This window comes from Hylobates moloch, unplaced genomic scaffold (assembly GCF_009828535.3).
Source record: "Hylobates moloch isolate HMO894 unplaced genomic scaffold, HMol_V3 SCAFFOLD_5, whole genome shotgun sequence".
NCBI lineage: Eukaryota > Metazoa > Chordata > Mammalia > Primates > Hylobatidae > Hylobates > Hylobates moloch.
The window spans coordinates 124,675,622-124,688,976 of NW_026652280.1; the positions used below are offsets into that span (position 1 = coordinate 124,675,622).

Genomic DNA, 13,355 nt, shown 5'->3' on the forward strand with positions numbered 1-13,355 from the left:
CTATGGTAAAAAAGGTAAACCCAAATATGAAGTAGATGTCAAATGTATAATCCCTGTCCCTTCTAGGGTGGGGTTTGGGCCATAATCACAGAAGATGTCATAACCCTGAATGTTGAAATTTTGAAAGATCAACATTTCTAAAGTCTAAAAATCTGAAAATTACAACCCCAAAACATCAAAATTTGAAAAATATAATTATAGAAAAAATTATTTTAAAAAATTGTTTTAAAAGACATTCATTTACATTTTTACAGGGAGATGTAATCCCTTCTCAGCCTTTTGGCTAAGATCAAGTATAGTATCTGTTCTTATCAGTAAAAGGGAATACATAAAATACATAAATATACAAGAGAAAAACATAAAATACATAAAAACACAAGAGAAACTTCATAGGCCACTTCACACAGTAGAATAGACAATAGTAATATACATATTTGTTAACCTAAAATAATCAAAAACTTCAGAATCTAGTTTAAAGAGAGTTTGTTCAAGCAGAAAGGTTAAGGATGGCCACCTGGGAGCATAGATTCAAGTTGCCCTGAATACACACTCCAATTAGCAGCCCTGATAAGTAGGTTTTTGAGGAAAAAAAAAGAGAGAATGTTTATCAGTTGTTTACCAAGAGTTTACATTTATTAACATAAGCTATTGATTGGCTATACAATGTTCTTTGTATTACAGATTCCAGGAACATGAAGATAAAGGGTGAGGCAGCAATTCAGGAATAAAAATGTTTCTAAACAATTGCCTCCAGGCACGGGTAGGGGAATATAATTAAAATCCCATACTCATGTCTCTCTGGACCTGATAAATTTTGCATACCTCAAATAGCTCAGACAGCTCCGAGAGATTTTTCTTTTATCCTCTCCCCACTTTTCATCACGGTTTTTCAAAGAAAGCGTTGTAGATGAACTCAAACAATTTTGGCTCCTTTTATGTTCAGGAGCTTAGTCCCACATCACTAGAAAAACTCATTCTCAGATGGTCCTATTCCACATGGGTAATGGGGGGAGAATATGTTTCAGTGAGGAATTGTAAGAGCCAAATTGCGACGGCATCACAGGGTGGCAAAAAATGAGATATAAACAAAGTCACTGATGTATAACTGCTGTCATTTGTCAAATCATCTTTAGTCTTCAGGATACCATGAGTATAGTTTTTTTTTTTTCTAAAGAAGTAAAACAACAAGAGATACATAGTAGAAATATAATGCACATAAGGATTACAACAAAAACAATTTGCATTCTAAACAAACAAAACACACACACACACTATTCCACTGGGAATCACCTAAAACCATCACACACACAAAAAAATTAAAACCAAGTCATTCTTTAGAGACTTGTAGCCAAGAAATAATTCAAGATTTAGTCCAAATTGTAGGAAAATTATAAAAACTCAAATGATAGACAAGGTTAGAATCTAATAATTGGTGTACTACATTTTTCTTCTGAAATATAATTTTTCTCTCTCCAGTTTCCCAAAGAAAGATGTTAGTAGGGCAAATTTATTTGCAAAATAACATTTATTATTATGCTTTGCCTGATTATTTGCATAAAGTGCAACAAGAATAGTGAATGGCCACATAGGCCCTTTTACATTGGCTTTGCTGATTTTTTTTTCTTTTTCAGACGATGTCTTACTCTTGTCACCCAGGCTGGAGTGCAGTGGCACAATCTCAGCTCACTTCAACCTTTGCCTCCTGGGTTCAAGCAATTCTGCCACCTCAGCCCCCTGCGTAGCTGGGACTATAGGCATGCCACCACACCCAGCTAATTTTGTGTGTGTGTGTGTGTGTGTGTGTGTGTGTGTATTTTTGGTATAGGTGGGGTTTCACCATGTTGGCCAGGCTGGTCTCAAACTCCTGACCACAAGTGATCAACCTGCTTCTGCCTCCCAAACTGCTGGGATTACACTCATAAGCCACCTAGCCCAGCCCCTACTTTGCTAAAAATTTTTTACAAGTAATCTTAGATAAGACTTTTAAAGCTTCTTGAGACTAGGAAACAAAACCAAGAATTCATCATCAGAATATGGCTGTAATAGCTGTACAAATTGGATAACTTCCTTTTCTCTTGAGGACTTAAAATATCTTGAAATAGCTGGTCCTCTCAAAAAGTCACATTCTTTACTACAACAAGGTCAGGAATGTTGTAAGGAAACTTTGTAGAAAATGCACCAGGCCAGTCTTTTCAAGGAGCATTTTATTGGCTCTAAAAGTCAACCTCAACTACTTAAAGCAGTCTTGTTATATCTGAAAATATGCCACTTCAGCCAAAGCATTGGTAAAATAACCAGTGTATCTAACTTTGTTCTGTTTACAAATGAAAACAGATTTTTAATGAACTTTTGCAAATAACTATATTGCCATAAATTAAGAATACTCATAAATAGTTTTCCAATTCTGCATAACTCAGGTAGAGAGAAAGGTAAATATTTCAATTTTGCTCACAAAAGTATACTTCACTCAATTACTATAAGCTATCAGTAACTCAAAAACAGAAACTTGTTTGACCCTGGAAATAATAAGAATCAACAATGTTCCAAACAAAAAAAAGGATGAAGTCACTTTAGTCCTCTATCAGCTCAGTCTCAGGTAATCAATTCTTGTACTGTTTGATGTCGGGTTGGCAATCTTCATGAACACTTCAGTTTTCTAATAGAGTTCTGGAAGTCTTAGGCCAATGGTATGATCTCTGAAGTTATCAGAGACCTGTATAAAACAAGGTAAAAGGACCCAGAAATAAGCTTTAAATTAGACAAAAATTGTTCACCTTTTTAAAAAGACTTTTTTTGGAAATAATGTTTTTCTGCAATATTTTATTTGAAAATACCCAAATAATAACACATCTATTATTTAATTTAATATGGTTTTATATTTTAAATTATGACAAGTTTGTCTACAGTATTTATCTCGTTACATTTACTGAATTACTTCACTTTACTTGTTTACCTAGATTATATATGGAAACTGTGATAGTCATCATTGAAAGTTATAAAACTTGCCATTGCAAAATTCTGAGACAGTGAAAAAGATATGACCTAACTAAATCCTTCTTGCTTCTAACCTCCAAGCTGTTCTTGTTCATTCCTGGACTTTGGGAGGAACTTAGTTTATATTTTACCTTTGAAACAAAGATGATAACAGTCCTTTCCCAGACAAACCTCCTTATTGCCTATGGACTGTACTACCTAAAGCCACAAGATTAGAAGTTATAGTAATTTTACTAAATAATTCAAGATGTAGCTATTTTCATTACGCCAATATCAATGTCTTATTTATTAAAAATTACACAAGCAAAGATCACTTTGTTTGGGGCTGGGTTTACAGTTTTGTAACCCCTATGCCAACTTTTGACACCTTATAGTATTTGGCATAGGTAAGTATAAAATTGCTTGATTTATAAATGCAAATAAAAATATATGCTGGCAGGCCGGGTGCAGTGGCTCACGCCTGTAATCCCAGCACTTTGGGAGGCCGAGGTGGGCGGATCACTTGAGGTTGGCAGTTCGAGACCAGCCTGACCAACATGGAGAAACCTCATCTCTACTAAAAATACAAAATTAGCCGGGCGTGGTGGTGCGTGCCTGTAATCCCAGCTTCTCGGGGGGCTTAGGCAGGAGAATCGCTTGAACCCGGGAGGCGGAGGTTGCGGTGAGCCGAGATCGTGCCATTGCACTCCAGCCTGGGCTGGAGAGCAAAACTCCATCTCAAAAAAAAAAAAAAAAAAAAAAAATGTATGCTGGCAATTCTTAAGACATTTCTAATATTATTATACTTTACCAATAATTTTAAAGCTGGCTTATTTATTAAAGATTTTACTTAAGTTACATGAACTTGAAAAAGCATTTGACTAGTCTCTTTTTCTGATAAAATATTTAAGCACTTTCATTTTCTTAAGCCAATTAATGAGAGCTCTTCTATATATTTTCAGTAATGCAACACTGTGTACACAACACATAAATATATAGATGTATTAGGTATGCTGATAGAAGTACATCTTATAGGTTCACAAAAAAACTTTTTTTCCCATCTACAACTTTCAATTTCTGGATAACCTGTTTCAATAAGTAACCTGTGTCAATTCTTGATAACCCTAGGCAGTTGTCAGCTAAATAGCCTTAATTTTGCATATTAAAAGAAACAGGTGAAAATCAAATAGCAAAATTTACCTCAAAGTATGAAGAGAAAAAGTCTAGTGTGCTAGAGCGAAATTAAAATGGATTTAATTGCCAAATTAAATATAAATTTATATAAATTATAAAGGCCTTTAAAATATATATATACACCCACACATAAACACACACACAAAGATCCTATAGCTTTTACCTCACAACTTTGGCCATGAGATAAATACAAATACACCAGCTTGCAAACAAAAAAAACTTGTTGGATGCAAACAGTGGGTTTTATGTTAATAGAAAAATAACAGCAGATTTAAACCAGACAGAAAGGAAAATAGAGAAAAAGAGAACTTAGGAACTCTATAGTTTGCATGTGGACCTTAGGGCTTTTTTTTAATGTAAATGTGCACAAAGACCATATTACTTCAATTTTACATAAACTCTGGCAAGTAGAGGTGACATAAAACCTACTGAGTGCTAGCAAGGGGGTCATTCTCCACTAAGCTAAAGGGAGAAGTCAAGTCATACCTCTATTCAATGAGATACATTCATATCTGATTGCCTCCTTTGGAAAGGCTAATCTGAAACTCAAAAGATTGCAACCATTTGTCTCACAGGATCTCACTCTCTCACCCAGGCTGGAGTACAATAACACAATCATAGCTCATTGCAGCCTCGAACGCCTAGGATCAAGCAATCTATAGTTTCAGCTTCCTGAGTAGCTGGAACTATAGGCACACAACACCATGCATGGCTAATTTTTAATTCTTTTGGTAGAGATCGAGTTTTGCTTTGTTGTCCTTGCTGGTTGTGAACTTCAGGGCCTGAACCAATCCTTCCACCTGGGCCTCCCAAAATGCTGAGATAACAGTTTTGAGCCACCATGCCCACTCCGTCTTTAAGATTTAAATGAGTGCAGGAGACAGGCATTAGCTTATGTAAAAGTACATCCAGGTGTGCTTGCATTCCTCAGTATTCTTTTCCTAAATAGATCATGACATTTCAGGAAGAGGAAATTGTGTAGCTTTTAGAAAGAAGCTTTCCTGGTTAAATTAGAAAATTCTATAAAGAATTACCCCCTGTACTTGGGGCAGAGATGAATAAGACAAGGTTAAGGGTACCTTGAGTCTGAGGCTTATTTCTGAGGCCTTTTAATTTTCTAAAGCACTCTGCATGCTTAAGTACCATGTTTTGGGAAATAATTTTCTGTACCCCAACAATACCACATAAAAAAGATGTATATAAACTTTAAAGCATGCTTAATGTTTTATATTATAAAGTTATGTATTATAGTTATTATAGTTTGTTTTAATAGTTTTACTTATTTATAAATGACCTAGACATTCAATGAGTATCTATTATGTAATTTCACTTTAAGGTTTCAAATTACCAAAAAGATTTCTGAAACTATGAGGAGTTTGTTTATATGTATTTGTGCCTGATTTACTTACTTTTAACAACCATATAAACTATTCATTACAATTTTATGAGACATTGAATAAAGCTAGCCATTATCTTTAATTATTTCCGTGCTGTTTTTGCAGCATGTAAATGTTAGAAAGGAGCCACCAAAACAAGAACCCTAAAGTTCAATACATGAGTATTTTGCTACTCTGAGGACACAGCTATTTTCATTAAACTGACAATATTCACTAGTCTTATTTACCAAAGATTTATCTGAGTCACTAGCTCAAAGGCATTTGAGTTACTTTCTACTTTTCTGATAAAGTATTTAAGTGCTTCCTTTTAAGGTAAGCCAATTAATTAAAATGCCTTGATATATTCTGGCAATGAAATATCACATATACATTACCTATCTAAACATACAGATGCATAGACAGAAGGAGATTTTTGTAGATTTATAAGGTTCTTCATTTGCCAGTCTTCAAATAGTTGCTCTTTCTGTCTACCGAATTCTAAGCAAGTCTTAGCCAGCCAGGCACAGTGGCTCATGCCTGTAATCCAAGCACTTTAGCAGACTGAGGTGGGAGGATCACTTATGCCTAGGAGTTTGAGAGCAGCCTGAGCAATATAGCAAGACCTAGTCTCTACAAAAAATAATTATAATTTTAAGAAAATTGTTAGCTAGGCAACCCTAAATTTGCACTTCTAAAGGGATGACTCAGGATAAAATTTACATCTCAAAGGCATAGAATTTGGATCTAAATTTCATTATTTACTGAGACAAAAAAAGGGGGGGGGGGTAAGTAAAGCTCAGGTAACACAAGGTTGCCAGCTGGGCTTGGTGGCTCACTCTTGTAACTTGAACTATGCTGGAAGCTTTCTTGAGGCCTGGAGTTTGAGACCAACCTAAACAACATAGTAGGATCCCGTCTGTTAAAAAATCTTTTTAAATTAGCTAGCTGTGGTGGCACACACCTGTGTTTTAGTTGCTTGGGAGGCTCAGGTGGGAGAATCCCCTGAGCCCAAGACAAGGCTGCAGTGACCTATGAGTGCAATACTGCACTCCAACCTAAGGGAAAGTGACATTCTATCTCTAAAAAAAACAAAAACGCCATGATTTTCAGGAAGAGAAGGTAAGGTTTTTAATGTAAACTTTAAGCTAATGTCTTCTCTACTGTAAAAGTTTCTAGATGCTTGGTTGCAGGAAGATATCCTTAAAAATGGAGATTTTCTTTATAGATGTAAGTTTCTTTTACAGAATAGCCAGGTAAATGCCAGAAAGTCATATTATTGGAGACCAATCTAGCTTAATAGGTGGTCTTTTCCACTTGGCTTGTTTAATGATTAGATTACTGACTTCAGGGTAGAGCCATTTAATGAATAAGGCAAAGAAAGTTTTTGCAGTTTCCAGAGCCTAGTGTTTAAATATAAGAAAACCAGGCACAACTGAAAGACAGTATGACTAGATCTTTAAAATCAAGGATCTCACTTTTACAATGAATCCCAGGTCCCCCAAATAGGGAAACACCATGAAACTGGGCCACACAAGCTTTCACAGTATACCTCACTACGAAGATACTTCTCCAAGGCTGGTGGGCGGCCCATGCGAATCAGCCTCCTCTGTAATTAACCTGTTGCCAAGAGGAGTCTTATCCTTGGTGGTAAACAATCTCATGGCCTTCAAATATTCAAACCTGCCTTTATATCTAAATGTGCAAAGAAATGAGTAGCCCCTTGAAGTAACAACCATTCATTGCAACCTCTGTCAGCCAACTCTAAAACTGTAGCTGTAACTGCTCCATAGGTTCACCTTGCCCGCTTCCTAGACAGAGCTAATTTATTGAGACAGGGGAACTGCAATGGAGAAAGAGTAACTCACACAGAGCTGACTGTGTGGGAGACTGGAGTTTTATTATTACTCAAATCGGTCAACTCGAGGATCAGACTTTTTAGGGATGATTTGGTGGGTAGGGGGCCAATGAGTCAGTAGTGCTGATTGGTTGGCTCGTGGTGAAATCATAGGGAGTTGAAGCTCTCCTCTTACGCTGAGTCAGTTCCAGGGTGGGGCCCACAGAACCAATTGGCAGGTCCAGGTGGGGTCATCCAGTTTTTCAGAAATGCAAAAACTTGAAAAGACATCTCAAAAGGCCAATCTTAGGTCCACAATAGTGAAGTTATCTTCAAAAGTAATTGGGAAAGTTGCTATTCTTATAACCTCCAGAATAATGGCTGGTAAGATTCATTTTAGGAGAACACTTTAGCTTTTGGGAAGGGCTATTATTTAAACTGTAAGCTAAATTCCATCCCAAGGCTAGTTCAGCCTATGCCCAGGAATGGACAATGACAATTTAGAGGTTAGAAGCAAGATAGACTTGTGTTGGTCTGATATCTTTCACTGTCACAATTTCCTCAGTTATAATTTTGCAAAGGTGGTTTCACAGCCTTTGCCAGTCACACACCAGTCATTGAACACATACAGGTGGTTCTCTCTGTAAGAGTAATCCCTGGCACCCCAAAAGCCAAAGAGATCAAGTAACTTAATGCAAATGGGAGCAGAGTATTAGACCTGAGAAAAACCTGTCCACGGCTCTTTAGATTCCACAGGAAAACAGAAGACCTCAAAAAGAGGGTGAGTGGTACATTTTTGTGTGTTAAGTGGTCTGATTCATTAGAAATCTCTAAATTTCTTCATGTGTTACTGTGGACAGAAAAGAGGAAGAAGCAGCTTGAATATCAGCTTTTAATTAAGCTGACCTTTGACCATGGAGTTCTTAAAGAAAAATCATTTCAAATGTTTTATTGTTAGATTTTTGCTGGACAAAACAGCTTATATTCCTGGCTTTCCACCTTTTTTTTTTTTTTTTTTAACAAAATGTACCTTTTGAAGTGACTCACCAAAATCAATAAGCCTTAGCCAAGGTTATGACTTAACCAGGGATGCATGAGGCATCTCCAAAGTGGTGTAACACAGTCCTCACAAGATGCAGAACCACCACAAAAACAAGCTAAAAAATATTTTGCTAGTTGTAAATGGAATACAACTCACATTTTCATCTGGCGATGTTTTCTAGGATCTCAGCTTCCTATCTGAGTGCTTATACATGAAGCCCAAAAGCCCTGTATGCCCCACAGGTGAAAAAAAATAGGAAATCAAAAGCTGTTTATGGAAGGGAAAGGGATCAATAACAAATATTTACTCCAAATGGTCGAGTAAATAATTTAAAACAAATGAGACTGTATTTCCAAGCATGAATTGAACCTGGGTATAGCCATGAAAGCACAGAATCTTAGCAACTAGACCACAGTGTGGAGGACTCTTTTGTAAATTCTGCAGGGGATCTCAAGTAGGCAGTTTGAGCATTTAAAGGATTTTAACTTATTTCAGATCTGATCTCAGCTGGAATGCTACGTAGCTAATTTCCTGGATGTTCGCATTTCAAAAACAAGATGTATATCTCCAAGGAACTGCAGGGCGAATTTAAAGGTTGTCTGATATTAGGTCAATAAATCATTGTTATTTATATTAGTCTTTGTTTAAAAATTGTTGAAACTATATATTTATAATCTCAGCAGTTTAATTCTGTAGTTGTTCCATGTGTTCCCTCTCTTCCAAATTTAAATATATTTTCCTCCTTTTGAGAGAAGGGAATATGTGTATTGTGAAATTTCAAAAATCTCTGCCTAAGAGATGTGTGGAAGCCAAGGAACAAGTAGAAAAGGGGACAGTTGCAGGCGAAAAGTGTATCTGCCCAATGGGTTCTCCTTGCCCACTGCCTACACAGAGCTAATTTATCAAGACAGGGAAATTGAGGTAGAGAAGGAGTTTAATTCATGCACAGCTGGCTATATGGGAGACGGGGGTTTTATTATTACTCAAATAAGTCTCCCTGACAATTTGGGGATTGAGGTTTGTAAAGATAATTTGGTGGGTAGGAGCCAGTGAGTCCAGAGTGCTGACTGGTTGGGTTGACAATGAAACCTTAGTGATTTGAAGCCTAGGTGGCGGCCGCAAAACCAGATGAGCCAGTTTACTCACATGGGTGGTGCCAGCTAATTCATAAAGTGTAGAGTCTGCAGAATATTTCAAGCACTGATCTTAGGTTTTACAACAGTGATGTTCTTCCCATGAGCAATTTGTAGCCTCCAGCTACATGACTGCTAAACCGTAATTTTTAATATTGTGGCTAAATTGTAAGTCCTACACAGGCAGTCTAGTTTCCAAGCAGGAAGGTGATACGTTTTTGGAAAGGGCCGTTATTATTTTTATTTCAAAGTTGAACTATAAACTATGTTCCTCCCAAATTTAATTCAGCCTATGCCCAGGATGAACAAGGACATCTTGGAGGTTAGAAGCAAGATGGAGTTGTTTAGGTCAGATGTCTTTCACTGTAATAATTTTCTCAGGTATAATTTTTCAATGGCAGTTTCAATCCCTCTCTTTGGGTTTTGTAACACCTTATTCTTAAAGTGTGGACTATGAAGATGGGAAAAGGCTGATGATCATTCTGGTTTCTTCCTGCTGAAAGGGGGCAGAGTGGAAATAGAAGTTGATCCCAAGGTGGGAAGAGCAGAAATGCTTTGCAGCTAGCTCTCTGATTATACTTATACGAGCTGGGCTGGGATTGTAAGACTTTCATGACAAACACGTTAGTATTCTCATCTATAGTTTTAGTACAGAATTTACACAAACAGCATACTATAAGTAAAATAATGAGGCCTAGGATAAGGATTGCAATTCCTAGTTTTAAAAGTAAAAATTTGAAAGCATTAGTTTGGGGACACAAATGCCCACAAAGAATTTAGGATTTAGTCAAAATTGCAGAAAAGAATAAAAACAGAAGAACAACTAAAAACAGGTGTACTATAATTTTTTGCAACATAATTTTTCTCTCTCCAGTCCCCATTTTTGTTAAAGACAAATCATAGTGGGATGAATTTACTTGCAAAATAAGTTTTAGTATTATTATGCTTGGCCTGATTATTTGCGTAAAATAATAACTTAACCATGGATGCATAAGTTTTCTCAAAGAGAGGGTAAGCAGTTTCACACACACATAGTCATTTTTCTTTTTTCTTTTTCTTTTTTTTTTTTTTTTTACAAGATTTAAAATCTCCCCATAGGTAGTTCAGAGAAGGGAAAATTCAAGACAAATCAGAAGCTGTCCATGGGGTAAAAAGAATCAATAATTGGCAAAAGTTACACAAATAATACATCAGAAAGGGTTTGTTTCATAACAAATAGGAATAATTATTTGCCATATAGGCTCTTTTAAAAATTGGATCTGCTGAAACTTTGTGCTATAAGGAATCTCAGTTGTACTATTTTTTTTTTTTCTTGAGATGGAGTCTCGCTCTGTCGCCCAGGCTGGAGTGCAGTGGCACGATCTCGGCTCACTGCAAGCTCTGCCTCCAGGGTTCACACCATTCTCCTGCCTCAGCCTCCCAAGTAGTTGGGACTACAGGCGCCCGCCGCCACACCCGGCTAGTTTTTTTTTTTTTTTGTATTTTTAGTAGAAACGGGATTTCAGCGTATTAGCCAGGATGGTCTCGATTTCCTGACCTCGTGATCCGCCCGCTTTGGCCTCCCAAAGTGCTAGAATTATAGGCATGAGCCACGGCGCCCGGCCTCAGTTGTACTTTTTAAAGCCTTGAAGCCCAGCCATGGATTTTTCTATCCCTGCAAATACCTGCATGAGTTGGGTGAATTTTCCTCCTCTCAACGTCCCACGATAACGCGAGGCTCCTGAGCCTATCAGAAAGAAAGTGACATTCTTTTATTTCTTAAAGCAGACTGTTTATATTTGAAAGCATGCCATTGCAGTGAAAGCCTTGGGAAAATAACTAGCAATTCCAATTGTGTCCTTAGTTACCTTTGTGTGGGCATGAAGAGTGGCAAGAAGACAGATTGGAAAAATAATTCAGTCATCTGAGAAAAAAATAAACAATTTTTTTTTTTTTGCAAAAAACCTCAATATTCAAGAAGAGAAAAAGCACAAAGACCTTTTAAATATATATATATTTTTAAATTTATATATATTAAATATATATATTTAAATTTATATATATACTTTTAAATTACATATACTAAATATATATATTTAAATGGCCTTTGTGCTTTTTCTTGAATATAAACTATATGTGTATATATATAGTTTAGACATACAGTTTTAACCATAGCACTCATTTTTTAAAAAAACTTTTTAAATTTCTTATTACCAGACTCTACCAAGGACAGACAGTATTTCTGAACTTTGAATTCTACCATAGGTAACTTCCCACATGAAATTATATGTCTTAACTAAGGTTATAACTTAACCATGGATGTATACATTTTCTCAAAGAGATGGTAAGCAGTTTCTCTCTCACACACACACACTCTTTTTTATTTTATTTTATTTTATTTTACAAGATTTAAAATCTCCCCATAGGTAGTTCAGAGAAAGGAAAATTCAAGACAAATCAGAAGCTGTCCATGGGTTAAAAAGAATAAATAAATGGCAAAAGCTACACAAATAATAAACCAGAAAGGATTTGTTTCATAAGCTGGGAATTGAACCCAAGCCACTATTGTGAAGGTGCAGAGCTTTAGCTACTGAGCTAAAACAGAAGGTTGTTTACTGCTGCTTTCCCCAGGAGTCTAAGGCAGTCATTTTTCAGCTTGCAAATGACTTTTAACAGCTCAAGATAATTTTTAGGACTACCTATGACATGACCTCCAAAATTCCTGTCCTCTGGATGGCAGAGATCAAGAGAAAATACTCCCCACATTATCACCAGATTAAGCTCTCAAGGACATAAAACAAGACAAGAGAGAAACTTATTCTGGTATTGGTTTCAGGGATCCTCATCAAACTTTATAACTGCCCAGATTTCTGGACTGTCTTGAAAAGGGGTGTATAGGGATCCTAAGCCCATATTCTATTCTGTGATACCAATCTCTCTATTACAGAACAACGCAGAAAGACAAATTTATAGAACAAAGCACACAAGGTTTTCTACAACCTAAGACTAGTCTCACAAATCCCTTCTTCTATGAATCAAACCTTTGCAGAGGAGGCAAACTGTGATGTTTACCATGACATACACACACACACACACACACACACACACACACACACACACAGAGGCCAGAGGCCTGGCTGGTAAGAAATGTTTATGCTTTTTGATGGCATACCAGGTTTCCAGGTTCTCTTTCTCTGCAGCTTCCAGAAGAATAAACAGTAACCCTGAGTCAGGCGTGTTGAGTTTCTTGTAACAATTGTTTCAAGGTTCAGTGAATGTAACTGGCCAGGATTTCCATCCACAGTTTCTTCAGAGATCTCCTCTACATACACAAACACACACAATGAAAAAGGCAAGAAGAATACTTTCCAGACAGAGATTCCAGACAAATCACAAACTAAGAGTGTTCCTTCAAATAACTCCTCTATTCTCCATCCAATTAGAACAGACATCCAGTCATGGGGCAACAGAGAGACATACCATGATGGAGTTACAGACAGACACCTGGTGATGAAGCTATAGTTATGGGACTCTCCCCAAGAGTATTTTTTCATTGAAATTGAATCCATGCACACTGGCACCACAGTAGCCCACTGGTAGAGAAGATGCCAGAGACAGCCCGTAGTCCAAGAGAACTAGGTGGCCACTTGGCCTGGCTTCTGGATCCATCACCAGAAGCAGAGGCAGCTGGCCACAAGGGTGATCCCAGATGAGCACCCAGATTTGTAACCATCCAGTAGGTTCTCCTTGCCCGCTGCCTAGACAGAGCTGATTTATCAAGACAGAACAATTGCAATAGAAAAAGGGTTTGATTCACACACAGC

The 13,355-nt window shown here is 36.9% G+C and overlaps 1 pseudogene; it reads left to right on the forward strand.

Moving 5' to 3' along the window:
• Positions 1–263: 263 nt before the first annotated feature.
• On the forward strand, positions 264–362 carry LOC116470136 (U2 spliceosomal RNA; annotated as a pseudogene).
• Positions 363–13,355: the final 12,993 nt, after the last annotated feature.